The sequence below is a fragment of the Cervus elaphus genome, chromosome 5, assembly GCF_910594005.1.
Source record: "Cervus elaphus chromosome 5, mCerEla1.1, whole genome shotgun sequence".
Taxonomy (NCBI): Eukaryota; Metazoa; Chordata; class Mammalia; order Artiodactyla; family Cervidae; genus Cervus; species Cervus elaphus.
Window position 1 is genome coordinate 29,871,332 of NC_057819.1, and position 16,018 is coordinate 29,887,349.

A 16,018-nucleotide genomic window follows, 5' to 3' on the forward strand; every position below is an offset into this window, starting at 1 on the left:
TTATGACAGAAAGTGAAGAGGAACTAAAGAGCCTCTTGATGAAGGTGAAAGAGGAGAGTAAAAAAGTTGGCTTGAAGCTCAACATTCAGAAAACTAAGATCATGGCCTCCAGTCCCATCACTTCATGGGAAATAGATGGGGAGACAGTGGAAACAGTGTCAGACTTTATTTTTTTGGGCTCCAAAATCACTGCAGATGGTGATTGCAGTCATTAAATTAAAAGACCCTTACTCCTTGGAAGGAAAGTTATGACCAACCTAGATAGCGCATTAAAAAGCAGAGACATTACTTTGCCAACAAAGGTCCATCTAGTCAAGGCTATGGTTTTTCCAGTAGTCATGTATGGATGGGAGAGTTGGACTATAAAGAAAGCTGAGCACCAAAGAATTGATGCTTTTGAACTGTGGTGTTGGAGAATACTCTTGAGAGTCCCTTGAACTGCAAGAAGATCCAACCAGTCCATCCTAAAGGAAATCAGTCCTGGGTGTTCATTGGAAGGACTGGTGCTGAAGCTGAAACTCCAATACTTTGGCCACCTGATGCCAAGAGCTGACTCATTTGAAAAGACCCTGATGATGGGAAAGACTGCGGGCAGGAGGAGAATGGGATAACAGAGCATAAGATGGTTGGATAGCATCACCAACTCAATGGATATGGGTTTGGGTGAACTCCAGGAGTTGGTGATGGACAGGGAGGCCTGGCATGCTGCAGTTCATGGGGGTGCAAAGAGTCGGACACGACTGAGCGACTGGACTGAACTGAACTGAAATATATAAATGCCTACACACATTTGGGTATTGAGCACAATACCCAAATATAACATGCTTTGAAAGTAAATTTTGAGCAATGTCTGCCCTACTGGTTTCTATGATGAATATTCTAAAGACCCATTTAAGTACAACAAAATACTTTAGGGTAGATTATTATTAAAACAAAATGAGCCACATAAATTACAGATATATTTATCTTAGAAGCATAAATGAAAAAAATAAATTATTGTGATATTGTGAAACTACTAGAAAAGCATTTCTTTTTTTTTTTTTAAAGCATTTCTTTAAATTGGAGTCTCACATGATTTACTGCTTCCTTCACCCCCATGCAGCCAATGTAAAAGTTGCCAAGAATGATTTTGATCAAATTTCAATAATTTTTCAATAGTTGGTAGGCTCCACTTACATGAAAATTTAAAAAATATGTTTTATTGGTGGCTTATGGCATCAAGTCAAGTGTTATTAATAGGCTGAGCCCTGTGAATGTATCCAAAGTCTAATAGATTCCCAGTAGGAAATGTATCTAATTTTCAGCATGAGCCTGTTACCGGATACATGATAATGTACAGAAAACAACATTATTTAATTTTTTGGTAGTAAAAACATTTTATTAAAAAATTTATACTAATAAACCCACAAAAACTTAACATTTTCTCCTTAAGTGTTAAAGAATGATTATTGTTCATTAGATATGTATTAAGAGATAAGAATGCAGTGAATTCATATTTTTAAAGTGTGATCCATAAATTCTCTTCCCCATCTGTTCCTTCTCCTCAATAAAAAGGTGTGTAAACTACAAGGTATTGCAAATATCATAAAATACAATGGATAGACCAAATGTAATTCTCTTGTTAAGTATTTTGCTAAGCTGGTTCCTAATCAAAGAGTTTTATCAAAGTGAAAATTTGTATTAATGTATGTCAGCCACTAGAGGGATCCTATTCCTGAGAGGATAGTTCGGTGTTGGAGGGTCCATCAGACTTTAGCAAGCACCTCTGAATGCCTACAATGTGGGTAACCCTACACCAAATGGAGAAAATGTCTTTTCTCCTGAGCTGAGTCCTGTTGGTGCACATGCTCTTCCCTACATTTTTATAATAAAGCACAGAACTTCTGTAAGAGAGAAACTATACATAGCTTCAGGAACACAGATGATGGAGCTGATCAAATGAATTCTGGAATCAAATTCTAGAGGCGCTGGAGAGCCGACATGATCCTGTCTCAAACAAGGACCTCAATTCTTGATTTTAGTTGCAGCGGTAAATGCTGTATCTTCCACTAAAGTTTAGTTTTCACCGTCCTCCTGGGTGTCTCATGCATGTGGCATGCACACATGCCGAATGTGTGCAATGTTCTGAGGACCCACCAGTGACCAAAACTCTGCTCTCCCTGAGCATGAGAGCAGTGAGGACTTGCACACGAGGGCACAAGGCAGTTAGCACAAGGAACCAGAGAGTAGGCGTCTGCAGAGCACGCAGAAACACAGCCTGGACTGGGGGGCAGAGATGCTCATCCAGTGGGAGGTGCCTCATAGCAGGATTCTTACAGGAGATACTCAGGTGAATGTGGCATGGGAGAAAGTTCTCATTAGAACAAAGGGATCTAGAAGCTAGAGGGAGCCTGGGTTTATTGAGGGAATTGGAACAAAAACATGCAGTGTTATAGGCCCTTGAAGACTAAGGGGAGAGGTTAAATCTGAGGAGTACAAAATGAAGCAGGGCAAAGGCTAGCCGAGTTTTGCCAAAAAGAATGCATTGGTCATAGCAAATACCCACTTCCAACAACACAAGAGAAGACTCTACACATGGACATCACCAGATGGTCAATACTGAAATTGGACTGATTATATTCTTTGCAGCCAGAGATGGAGAAGCTCTATAAAGTCAGCAAAAACAAGACCAGGAGCTGACTGGCTCAAATCATGAACTCCTTACTGCCAAATTCAGACTTAAAATTGAAGAAAGTAGGGAAAACCACTAGACCATTCAAGTATGACCTAAATCAATTCCCTTGCAATTATACAGTGGAAGTGACAAACAGATTCAAGGGATTAGATCTGATAGAGTGCCTGAACAACTATGGACGGAGGATCATGACATTGTTCAGGAGGCAGTGATCAAGACCACCCCCAAGAAAATGAAATGCAAAGGCAAAACAGTTGTCTGAGGAAGGCTTACAAATAACTGAGTAAAGAAGAGAAGTGAAAGGCAAAGAAAAAAAAGAAAGATACACCCATTTGAATGCAGAGTTCCAAAGAATAGCAAAGAGAGATAAGAAAGCCTTCCTCAGTGATCAATGAAAAGAAATAGAGGAAAACAATAGAAGGGGAAAGACTGGAGATCTCTTCAAGAAAATTAGAGATACCAAGGGGATATTTGATGCAAAGATGGGCACAATAAAGGACAGGAATGGTATGGACCTAATAGAAGCAGAAGATATTAAGAAGAGGTGGCAAGAATACACAGAAGAACTGTACAAAAAAGATCTTCATGACCCAGATAACCACGATGCTGTGATCACTCACCTAGAGCCAGACATCCTGGAATGCAAAGTCAGGTGGGCCTTAGGAAGCATCACTATAAATAAAGCTAGTGGAGGTGATGGAATTCCAGTTGAGCTATTTCAAATCCTAATCGATGATGCTGTGAAAGTGCTGCACTCAATATGCCAACGAATTTGGAAAACTCAGCAGTGGCCACAGGACTGGAAAAGGTCAGTTTTCATTATAATCCCAAAGAAAGGCCATGCCAAAGAATATTCAGACTACCACACAATTGCACTCATCTCACACACTAGCAAAGTAATGTTCAAAATTCTCCAAGCCAGGCTAAAACAGTATGTGAAATGTGAACTTCCAGAAGTTCAAGCTGTATTTAGAAAAGGCAGAGGAACCAGAGATCAAATTGCCAATATCCGTTGGATCATCAAAAAAGCAAGAGAGTTCCAGAAAAGCATCTACTTCTGCTTTATTGACTAGGCCAAAGCCTTTGACTGTGTGGATCACAACAAACTGTGGAAAATTCTCAAAGACATGGGAATACCAGAACACCTTAACTGCCTCCTGAGAAATCTGTATGCAGGTCAAGAAGCAACAGTCAGAACAAGACATGGAACAATGGACTGGTTCCAAACTGGAAAAGGAATATGACAAGGCTGTATATTGTCAGCCTGCTTATTTAACTTAAAGGTAGAGTACATCATGAGAAATGCCAGGCTAGAGGAAGAACAAGCTTCTCAGAATCAAGATTGCCAAGGAAATATAAATTACCTCAGATACACAGATGACACCACCCATATGGCTGAAAGCAAAAAATAGCTAAAGAGCCTCCTGATGAAAGTGAAAGAGGAGAGTGAAAAATTTGGCTTAAAACTGAACCTGCAGAAAACTAAGGTCAAGGCATCTGGTCCCACCGCTTCATGGCAAATAGAATTTATTTTGGGGGGCTCCAAAATCACTGCAGATGGTGACTGCAGCCACGAAATAAAAAGATGCTTGCTCCTTGAAAGAAAAGCTATGACAAACTTAGAAAGCATTTAGAAAGCAGAGACTACTTTTCCAACAGAGGTCCTTCTAGTCAAAGCTATGGTTTTTTCAGTAGTTATGTATGGATGTGAGAGTTGGACTATAAAGAAAGCTGAGCACCGAATAACGGATGCTTTTGAACTGTGGTGTTGGAGAAGACTGTTGAGAGTCCCTTGGACTGCAAGGAGAACCACCCAGTCAATCCTAAAGGAAATCAGTCCTGAATGTTCATTGGAAGGACTGATGCTAAAACTGAAACTCCATTACTTTGGCCACCTGACTCAAAGAACTGACTCATTGGAAAAGACCTTGATGCTGGGAAAGATTGAAGGCAGGAGGAGAAGGGAACAACAGAGGATGAGATGGTTGGATGGCCTCACCAACTCGATGGACATGAGTTTGAGTAAGCTCTGGGAGTTGGTGATGGACAGGGAAGCCTGGCTTGCTATAGTCATGGGGTCTCAAAGAGTTGGTCACAGCTGAGCTACTGAACTGAAATCTGAGGATGGGGAAGTGAACTCCAAAGTTAGACTTTGTTCTGGGGTGGGAAGGAGGAAGAGGTGTATTGATTCCAATGACATCTGGCAAGATACTGCAGCTACAACAAAGATGGCCGGTATTTATTTGAGGTCATACAATGTTCAAGGAAAGCCGGAGGTTTTGAGAGATCGGTTTCTCCCATGTTATTCCCAGCTTCATTTCAAGACACAGGGCGTCTAGTCATGTGCTAGTTGCTCAGTCTTGTCTGACTCTTTGCAACCTCATGGACTGTAACCAGCCAGGTTCCTCTGTCCATGAAATTCTCCAGGCAAAAATACTGGAGTGGGTAGCCATTCCCTTCTCCAGGAGATCTCCCCTACCCAAGGATTGAATCAGGGTCTCCTGCACTCCTGGCTGATTCTTTACTGCTGAGCCACCAGGGAAACCCTGGTCTAGAGGTGTCAGAACAAGTCCTGCCATGATCTGCCCATCAGTCCCTCCTCATCCCTCAAATCTTCTGAATCACATTTCAAGCAGCCATCCTTCCTTTTTCCCTGCCCCATCCTCTTAGTGTGGATGAGGAGGACCAGAAAGAAGAAGGCGGACCAGGAGGAGGAGAAGGAGTCTGAGAATTTCAAAATCATCGTCTCCAGATGGACTATTTAAAAGAAAATCAGATCTTAAGTGTCCAGCTTAACTGCTGGCTAGAACATCTTCTACAGTATACTGGTTCCAGTACATGCTAAACCACTGTCCATCTCTCCCTTCAAGTTCAGTCTGTTTTTTTAAATACCCTTTTAAGATAGGACAAATGGAATATTTCCTGCTGTATCAGTAAACAAGGATGTCACAGTCACCGGTGATTGCAGCCACCACAATGGTGAGCTGGTGAACCCCGAAGAAACTCAGGATGTGAGAAACACCGGATACAGGTCCCGGATAGCTGAGGTGCACACCAAAGCAATGATTTCAATGAGCCCAGTCTCTTGTATCTTCCCATACACAGAAAAGCACTAAATTACTTAACTGGGAATATCCGGTTTTACTTTAATTAAAAATACTCTTTTGATGTTCAGATTACCTGCTCTTTGTTGCTAAACATGGTTCCCCACCCCCGCCCCCCATCCCCTTGCCTCCTTGGAACAGTTCTTTTGGGGTTACTTAAGATGTTACCTCCTGGGCTTGAGTCTTAAAAATTCCCACCAAATAAAACATAACTCTCAAATCTTAGGTTGTGCATATTTCTTTAAGTTGGCAAATACTACTATTTCCTTTCACTCCCTTGTTTTTGTCCCAGGCTGCCAGTGGATAGAGAGTGGAGTGTCATTGATGAAGGACACAGTGGAGGAGGAGAAAGATTCCTCCAGTCATGCGGTGACATGGGAGTTAAACTGACATTCTCAAATAACTAATGTCTAAAACGTATGGTATCTTTGAATTGAAAGATGGTAGCAGAGGCAAACTAGTATATATAGAATGGGCAAACAATAAAGTACTACTGTGTAGCACAGGGAACTACATACAATATCCTAGGGTAAACAATAATGGAAAAGAATATGAAAAAGAAAGTTTATCTATATATTATATATAGTATATAAAGTATGGGCTTCCCTGGTGGCTCAGACGATAAAGTGCCTGCCTGCAACGCGGGAGACCTGGGTTCAATCCCTGGGTCAGAAAGACCTGGAGAAGGAAATGGCAACCCACTTCAGTACTCTTGCTTGGAAAATTCCATGGATGGAGGAGCCTGATGGGCTATAGTCCATGGGGTCATAAAGAGTCAGACACGACTGAGCAACTTCACTTTCTTTCTTTTCTTTTATCTTATATGTAATATATACATATATAACTAACTCATTTTGCTGTACAGAAGAAATTAACACAACATGGTAAATCAACTATATTTCAATAAAATTTTAAAAAGTTAAAAAAACAAAAACAAGAAAGAAGGAAAGCTTAAGTGTCCTACTAGTCCATGAAAATAAAAATTTCTGCAACAATTTAAATCTGGGAGCTCTGGGTTTAACTGAATGATACACAATTCAAATCATAATATGGGCCCTTGCATCAGCAGATTTGTACAGAATTGTGAAAAGCGATGCCTAGACACCTTATGAGCAGCCTAGACAGCATATTAAAAAGTAGAGACATTACTTTGCCAACAAAGGTACATCTAGTCAAAGCTATGGTTTTTCCAGTAATCATGTATGGATATGAGAGTTGGACTATAAAAAAAGCTGAGCACCAAGGAATTGATGCTTTTGAACTGTGGTGTTGGAAAAGGCTCTTGAGAATCCCTCGGACTACAAGGAGATCCACCCAGTCAATCCTAAAGGAAATCAGTCCTAAATATTCATTGGAAGGACTGATGCTGAAGCTGAAGCTCCAATACTTTGCCAGCTGATGCGAAGAACTGACTCATTTGAAACGACCCTGATGCTGGGAAACATTGAAGGCGGGAGGAGAAGGGGACGATAGAGGATGGGATGGTTGGATGCCATCACCAACTCGATGGACATGAGTTTGAGTAAACTCCAGGAGTTGGTGATGGACAGGGAGACCTGGCGTGCTGCAGTCCATGGGGTCGCAAAGAGTCAGACACAACTGAGTCACTGAACTGAACTGAATTGTGAAGAGTGACCAAGAATGTTCACCATGAAAACTGAAACAGTTTTATAAAATTGTCCATACTTGGTGAGTTACAAATGGAAATTACTTCCTTTCTCCCATCTCTGCATTACAAATCTGCCTTTGGGCCCCTCTCTCCTGCTTCTATAACAACATTCTGAGCAGATGCCTTGGCCTTCCATTACCTTTTGGGTATCAATACAACATCATTTAGTTATTCAAGTTTTGCTCCAATCTCTCAAAGTTGACCACACCATTTCTGTACATTCTAACTGTGACATGTTTGGATTTACGATGAGTCACAACTTCTGTCTCAAAGCTTCTCCCAGTTTATGAGCTCTCTCCCGTGGGGCCTGGGAGGCAACAGGTCACCTCACTCTTGTGTCTTTCCCAGTTGCCTCCTCCAAGACCCCTCATCACTTCACGCTGCTGATGCTCCAGGATCAGGAAAGGGTGGAGGAAAGAGAGGAAAGGCTACCTTCTCCGGGGAATGATGCTCCTGCCATAGGCAAGTGGGCATCCTGTCCTGACAAGCACGGCACTTCAATCCTACTAGATTTGGGAATCCCCTTCCCCACTCCACCCCCTTCTCCAGCACTGCACAGTTTCCTAACTCAACAGTAGATTCTCTGGCTAACATTTTCCTTACTTTCACCACTCAACTCCAGCCCCAGGGGTATTCACTGAGGAGCAACTGCTGATGTCACATTCTTTCCTAATGAGTCACTCTGGCTGCCTTCCAGGCTGCTGCCTCTGGCTTTGGGAAATGTTACACTTCTTTTGCCCACCAAATTCTTTAGGACCAGCCCCTCCCCTGGCAGCTGCAAGCTTTGCTCAGATTCTCAAGCAACTCCAATCCTAGACTTTGACTCTCCCAGGGAAGAATCAGTCACCCTCATAGCAGCCAGCCAACCACCCCCAAATCCCAGGGATCACAAACTCCCAAGGATGCTGCCACTGTGTTTGGAAGCCTGAGTTCCTGTAGCTTCCTGAGCACCCCACTGGGTACAGAAACATATTTTCCTAAAAAGCTGGCATGCTGTCCATTCACAAAAGACTGTTTTGGATCATCCACATCACACCCTCTATCATACTTTGTTCTCAGCTTTGGGACCTGAGCCAAAGCCTCCAAGAGGAAAGCCTCACCTTAGTATCCTGCTGCAACAGTGTGACTCGTAGCAACCCTACAAGAGGGCACTTAAGGTGGCACAAGGGATTCAGTGCGCATACACAGCCAGGATCTAATAGAATTCTGAAATTGATGTTGAAAAACTCGGCCTCCATGCACTGATGCTGAATCAAATCTTAGAGACAGGGTTTTGGGTGAAGTAGAAAAGAATAGGTCTACTACTTTGCCAGGCAAAGGGGGATATGGTGGGCTGGCACCCGCCAAAAACTGTATGTCCCAACCTGGGAGATTTGGTGAAGAGGTTTATAGCAATGGTTTAAGGATGGAGTTGCTGATAAGATTAGAGTGTGTGCAGGGCCTGACAAGCTTTGAGGTTATCAAACTGCTCTCTTGGAACATCTTCCCTTTGGTGGGGTTTTTAGGTCTTCAGAAGAGCTCAAAGATATTGTTATGCATATCCCTTAAGGGGGAATCAGGAACCTGTCCCAAGGCTATACCATTGTTTCTTGACTGCTCCTCCCTTGTTTCTGCATCCCTCCCTTTCCTGATTAGCAACTGTGAGAACCTTCACTTTGGGACTCAGGGAGGTTCATGGAGGTTGGAGTCTGTTCCCTACAAAGAAAATGGGAGACACAGAAAGACTTCCATGCCCAGGAGCTCCACGGGGTCCTGCTAAATTTCAAAATTTGTAACTCGGAGCTGAAATCTTCCAGAAGGCATCTAGTTCAATTCTACAATTAATAGTTTAATTGATAATAAAAGAATTCTCATAAGACTGTGTCCAAACTTGGCTTGAATTCCACAGGAGACAAGGACATTTCCACATCTCAAAGCTGACCACACCATTTCTGTACAGTTCTAATTGTGGACATGATTGTGTTTATATTGAGTCAAAATTGCCATGTAAATTTTCTTGCATTTTTCCTATTCATTCTCTAAAAACTAATAAAACCCCACCAGCTACTTTTCTGAATAGTAGCCCTTTAGGTTTTTTGTAAACAGTGATCATTTCCCTTAGCCTAAACTTTCCCAATTTTTCCCAAGTGTTCTTTATGGCAGGTTTCAATGTTTCCATACTATTTTGGCCGCCCTCCTTTTATTGTTTTCTAGTTTATCCAATGTCATACTCACAATTAGGTAGCCAGAATTTATACCAACACCAGGAAGAATGAAAGAGGAACTCATTTCTGTTAAAAGTTAATCTCAAAAAAGGGTAAAATCATAACTCTTTTGTAGATGTAAAGTGAATATGTATTAAAAGTTCATTAAACAAATAATCAATAAAGAATGCAGGCAGAGATTATAATTGGTTGAAAAGAATTCGAAGAATGGACATTAATAGCTTGGGAGTATTGAAATGATTGTGCCAGGGACGCACAACGTTTACTCTAAGATAGTGAGGGTTTGATTTGATTTACACTTTTGCTTTGGTTTCCGATGTATAGCAAGTTCAGCTGTGTGTGTGTGTGTGTGTGTGTGTGTATACAGACTTTTATAGACTCTTTTCCATTTTGGTTATTACAGAATATTGAGGTGAATTCCCTGTGCTATACAGTAGGTCCTTGTTGTTTATCTATTTTACATATAGTAATGCGTTTGTATTCATCCCAAGCTCCTGATTTACCACTCACCCATGTTTCCCCTTTGGTAACTAAAAGTTTTATTTTGATATTTGTAAATCTGTTCTTGTTTTGTAAATAAGGTCATTTATATCATATTTTTAGATTCCACATACATCGGCTGGATCATTGAAACAGCAGGAGAGTTCCAGAAAAACATCTATTTCTGCTTTATTGACTGTGCCAAAGCCTTTGACTGTGTGGATCACAATAAACTGTGGAAAATTCTGAAAGAGATGGGAATACCAGACCACCTGACCTGCCTCTTGAGAAACCTGTATGCAGGTCAGGAAGCAACAGTTAGAACTGGATATGGAACAACAAACTGGTTCCAAATAGGAAAAGGAGTATGTCAAGGCTGTATATCGTCACCCTGCTTATTTAACTTATATGCAGAGTACGTCATGAGAAATGCTGGGCTGGAGGAAGCACAAGCTGGAATCAAGATTGCCGGGAGAAATATCAATAACCTCAGATATGCAGATGGCACCACCCTTATGGCAGAAAATGAAGAAGAACTAAAGAGCCTCTTGATGAAAGTGAAAGAGGAGAGTGAAAAAGTTGGCTTAAAGTTCAACATTCAGAAAACTAAGATCATGACATCCAGTCCCATCACTTCATGGGAAATAGATGGGGAAACAGTGGAAACAGTGACTGACTTTATTTTTTGGGCTCCAAAATCACTGCAGATTGTGATTGCAGCCATTAAATTAAAAGACCCTTACTCCTTGGAAGGAAAGTTATGAGCAACCTAGATAGCATATTAAAAAGCAGAGACCGACAAAGGTCCATGTAGTCAAGCCTATGGTTTTTCCAGTGGTCATGTATGGGTGTGAGAGATGGACTATAAAGAAAGCTGAACGCCGAAGAATTGATGCTTTTGAACTGTGGTGTTGAAGACTCTTGAGAGTCCCTTGGACTGCAAGGAGATCCAACCAGTCCATCCTGAAGATCAGTCCTGGGTGTTTATTGGAAGGACTGATGCTGAAGCTGAAACTCCAATACTTTGGCCACCTGATGTGAAGAGTTGACTTATTGGGAAAGACCCTGATTCTGGGAGGGATTGGGGGCTGGAGGAGAAGGGGATGACAGAGGATGAGCTGGCTGGATGGCTTCACCGACTTGATGGATATGAGTTTGAGTAAACTCCGGGAGTTGGTGAGGGACAGGGAGGCCTGGCGTGCTGCAGTTCATGGGATCGCAAAGAGTCGGACACGACTGAGCAATTGAACTGAACTGAACTGATAAGTGGTATCCTATGATACTCAAGCCACTTTTAAAGGAAGAATTGCTGTAAATTTGTGAGGCAAAGAGGCAGAAACCAGATAAGAAATAGTTACTCAGCTCCCCTGATCTTAGTGCTGAGTTGTGCTGGTAACACACAGCTGAGAGCTTGCTCACTGGGAAAGGAGGACACCACTTCCATGGAGCTCTGTAGTGCCTCCAAGTCGGAGCAGGAAGGTCAGAGACAATTGACAATGGGAAGCTGATTTAAGACGCCGGGAGTATCGACACAGGGACTTGATTAGGGTTGGGTCAGGATCACACACAACAGTCCAGGACTGTTGGAAGCAGTTCCTGCAGGACAGGAATTCCAAGAATCTGAGGGCTGGAGCCACTGATGCTCTCCTCTGAAAAGTGGATGGGACTTCCATAAAGGTCTTGTCACGAACCAGCACATCTGCAAATATAAAGGCAGTGTGGTGGGAGTGGGGTGGGCACCCAAGCAGATGCTGACGTCACAGGCAGGGGGGTGGAGTTCCTATTCTCAAGTGTCCTTCCTGACTCTGAGGGCATCTGGCCTCACAGTCAACAGAAAGAGCACGTCACGGCTAGTAGGTTTAGGGCGCCAGCCCAGAAGAGGAATCCAGATGAATTTCTTGAGGTACAGACCACAGGGGCCACACTAAGAGTAACATTTTCATTGTGGTTTTGGTTTTTTAAAAAATATGCTTACAATCTTGGCCAAGAGTTCAAATGGGTTCTGAGTGTATCCTAATCTTAGAACAGAATAATAATTCCAGGAAGAAAATGATAACAAAAATAATAAATATAAGGCACTAGGAAAGTATTACATTTAATAATAAAGAGGATGGTTTCAATAAATCGGTATGCTAAACACTGCTAAAACTTCCCAACAGTCAAGTCTCTGTCTTCTGAATCATTCAGGACCAACAGCTCTACTTACCAGCCCTCTTGCAAACAGCAAAGCCACGTGCTTAGTTATGAATAATGCAGTCACACAGAGGAGAAGTAACTGCTGTGTGTCACTTCTGGGCTGAGGTGATGAAAATCTATGGTATAAAGTTCCAGCTGGTCCTTTTCCACCCACAGAGCTTATGGGGCTGTGTACAGTAAGTCCCTTAGATACAAACCTTCAAGTTGTGAATTTTCAAAGATGTGAATGTGCATTCCATCAACATCAGGCCTGAGTGTAATTGCAGCTTGCCCACCTTCTGCTATTGCTGACGATGCTTCAGCTCTGCTCTCTCCCACCTCCTCTCCTTCTTCTAAACAGGAACACTTCTTTCCTATTCACTCAATACCAGCCTCTGTATGCCAGATAATACTGAACTACCGTACTTTTCATGGTACTGTACTGACAGATTAAAAGCACTTTATTTTTCTGTGTTTGTCTTTTACATATTATCTGTGTGAAAAGGATTATTAACCTATTACAGTATAGTATTATATAACAGATTGTGTTAATTGGGTACCTAGGCTAACTCTGTCGGACTTGCAGACAAACTGGACTTACAAGCATGCTCTTGGAACAGAACTTGTTCCTACGTAGAGGACTTACTGTAGTAAGATTCTGGAGCCACGAGATGGAACATTCTAGATCCCTGAATCTTCGGAAGGAAAATGTTCTGCAGAGTCACTGGACTTGTGGCAGACTTCCTGCAGGCAAGACAAGAAACACGCGTATGTATGTGTGTGTTTGCAATGTATTTATTCCTGCAGTAAATCTTATTGTACATTATATACCAAGTTCTAAGAGTCACAAAACTGAGCAAGTAGTGACAAGGTGGGTGAAAAATATAGAGATTATTGTTTAAAAAATCTGATAATGAGGAAAAGGAGGAAACAAGGGGAATTTTCAACGTCTTAAAAGCAAACACACATTTTTGATATTTGATTTTATTAATATAAAATTGAGATGCTATAGCAGCATTATGAGAGTCTAAGTTAACTTGTTTGGTTTTTAGATCATACAATTATCCCATTTTGAGTGGATAATGCCACTTTTTATCTTCCGATCCCCACGTTTGAATGGAAACTCATATCTGAATTTACACATTTGGTGATTTGCCAAGAATTTGACCTCATTGCCAGGAATCTGATCTCATTGAAATGAAGGGTTTTAATGAAATCACTCTATTGTTTTCTAAAATATTTTCTATGACTTGTCTGCTCTGGGTTATTGAAATATATTTAGGCATCACTTGATGTAAGAAATACTTTAAATTGCTTTTGATTTATCATACACTATTTTCTGGAGCAATTATTTTTAAACTTCTTTCCACCAATTGCCAGTTCAGTACAGTGTGTTCTCCTAATTCCAGGAAGTAGTGTTATGGTTGTCAGGATGATGGGTTGCATAATCAGTAACAGTAAATAGGCTGATTCTTTGAAGCTATTCCTGCTGGAAGGTGTGTAAGAATATCCACAGGAAGGTGCCAAAGTCTACCTGCCAACAACTGAAACCCAGGAGTTGAAAGAGTCAGGGAGATAAATAAGGAAATGTGCTATAACTGTCTTGAAATATTGAAATATTAGCCTGGGAGGCATTGTGAAAGTACACAGTGATCCCTTGTTTCACGTGGCAATGTGTTCTGGTACGAAAAAGAGTGATCAATCCTTAACCCACTTTTGCTGCTGGTTTCGGAGTGTGTGCTTCGTAAAAATAAGTCAATATAGAGGAAAAAAAGATCCTCTGCTAATTCAGTGTCTGGTGTGTGGTGGGTACTCAATAGATGTTTGGTAATAAGGCAATGGATGAATCAATCAATGTAGTCATGGAGCAACTGGTCTAAAAGATGAAAACCTGTCCATTTGTAAAATTTAGACAGAGCTTGAAAAACCAGGGTTCTACTTTGCACTGGAAAAATCTTAGACTGTTAGTGGATGATCTCTCTTCCTTGAAAAGAAGGGAGCTGGACTGCTAAGTTCAGGCTTGAATGGGGACTTGCAGAGCTGGACTTGAAGGTGGAGAATGCATTTCTTGACTGTAGGCTCCAGTGGCTGAGCCAAGAAGAGGCTGTGCTTTGAGAGGCAGTCCCAGGAAGAAGCCAGATTAGAAGAAAGGCAGGTGGCCAGAAGTTCTCTCTTGAAACAAAAAAATCAGAGCAAGGCAATGGAACAGAAATCAGGAAAAAACTGGAAGGCTAGAAGCTAAACAAATTCTTGGAAATAAAGCATCATACTTACAATAACTTCTTAGAGGATGAGGTAAGCACGCTGTTGTAGAGATTGCTAGTGGAATCCCAGTACCTTGTCTTCCTTCCTCATTTTGTAATAACAACCCTGGTGGTCAGTGAACACACTGCAGACCAGGAAGAAGTAAGGGCATTCTCCATCCTTTCTTGCAGCTGATTATAGCCAAGAGATGACAGTTTGGCCCACCTGCTGTAGCAAAAGTGGTGTGCTACTTTAAAGGCACTGTCTATTCCTTTCCTGTATTTTCCCTCCATCCTGTTATGTGAAATGCAAATGTGAAGGCTGGTGCTCTAGCAGCCATTTTGGACCATGACTATTGCTTTAGAGAAGGCGGAGTAGAAACTAACAAGGAGCCTTGGTTTGTAAAGGCTTCGTGAACTTGGATTGCTTATTCCTAGATTCATTTTACATAGAAAAATTAAAAGTCCATCTTATTCAAGTCACTGGTTTTTGCTCTGTGCTACAGTTGCTATAGAGCACAGTTGGATTTGGTAGTTACAAATATTTCTCCATTTACTCTCTCTCTCAAAAAAAAAAAAAAAAAGTTGTCTTGAATGTAATAGAAAGATTTTCTAGAATATCCCTAGAAATTAAAAGCTTGATAAGCATTGGTACTGACTGATAATAATCACTGACAGAGCTGTCACTATACCTGAAATTTTATTTGGTTTTATATCACATTACAAAGCAGAATATATGTGAAAAGATGGCTTTTATATTTTCTAGTGAATTGATGGTAATAATCACATAATTTTAGTTTAGCTATAAACTTTGGCCATTCCTCTAATTTTTCAGATGAAAAGGCTGAGATAATGACTGGACCAAAGGAAAAAATTGATTTATGATAGAAATGAGATTAGCAGCTAGTTAGACTGGTTTCTAGGCCCATGTCTTTCTATTCTACTATGATGCTAATATTTCAAAAAGGATAACATGTCCTTATTTCTGTCAAAATGTAATTGCTTAAGTGCTCTTGAAGCCAATAGATATATTCAGTGTATACACTGAAAGCCTAGAAATCTATCTTTCAAAAAGTTTAAATCATAAACTTAAAATTTTGATTTCCATCACTGTAAGTTTATAACAACTTACATTCCCACCAGTAATATACTTTTACATTGATGTTCTAAGACACAGATAACACTCTATATTAGTGTTTTAAAATGTTTCACTCTGGTAGATATAGCCTTTATAGAAAACAAACTGTCTGATACATCCCTTCCTTAAATTTTTATCTTATTTTGATGTATAGTTGAATTCACCTTTTCATACAACTGTAATTTATTAATATCATTTGTTGTAGAGAGAATAGGGAAATAGTATCTACTTTCCTATAGTCTGGGGGATCAAGATTTATTTCTTCTTGTTAATGGTTTAGAAATGATTGTTTCAGAGGTTCAACTGAATTGAATTATATTGTTAATTTTTA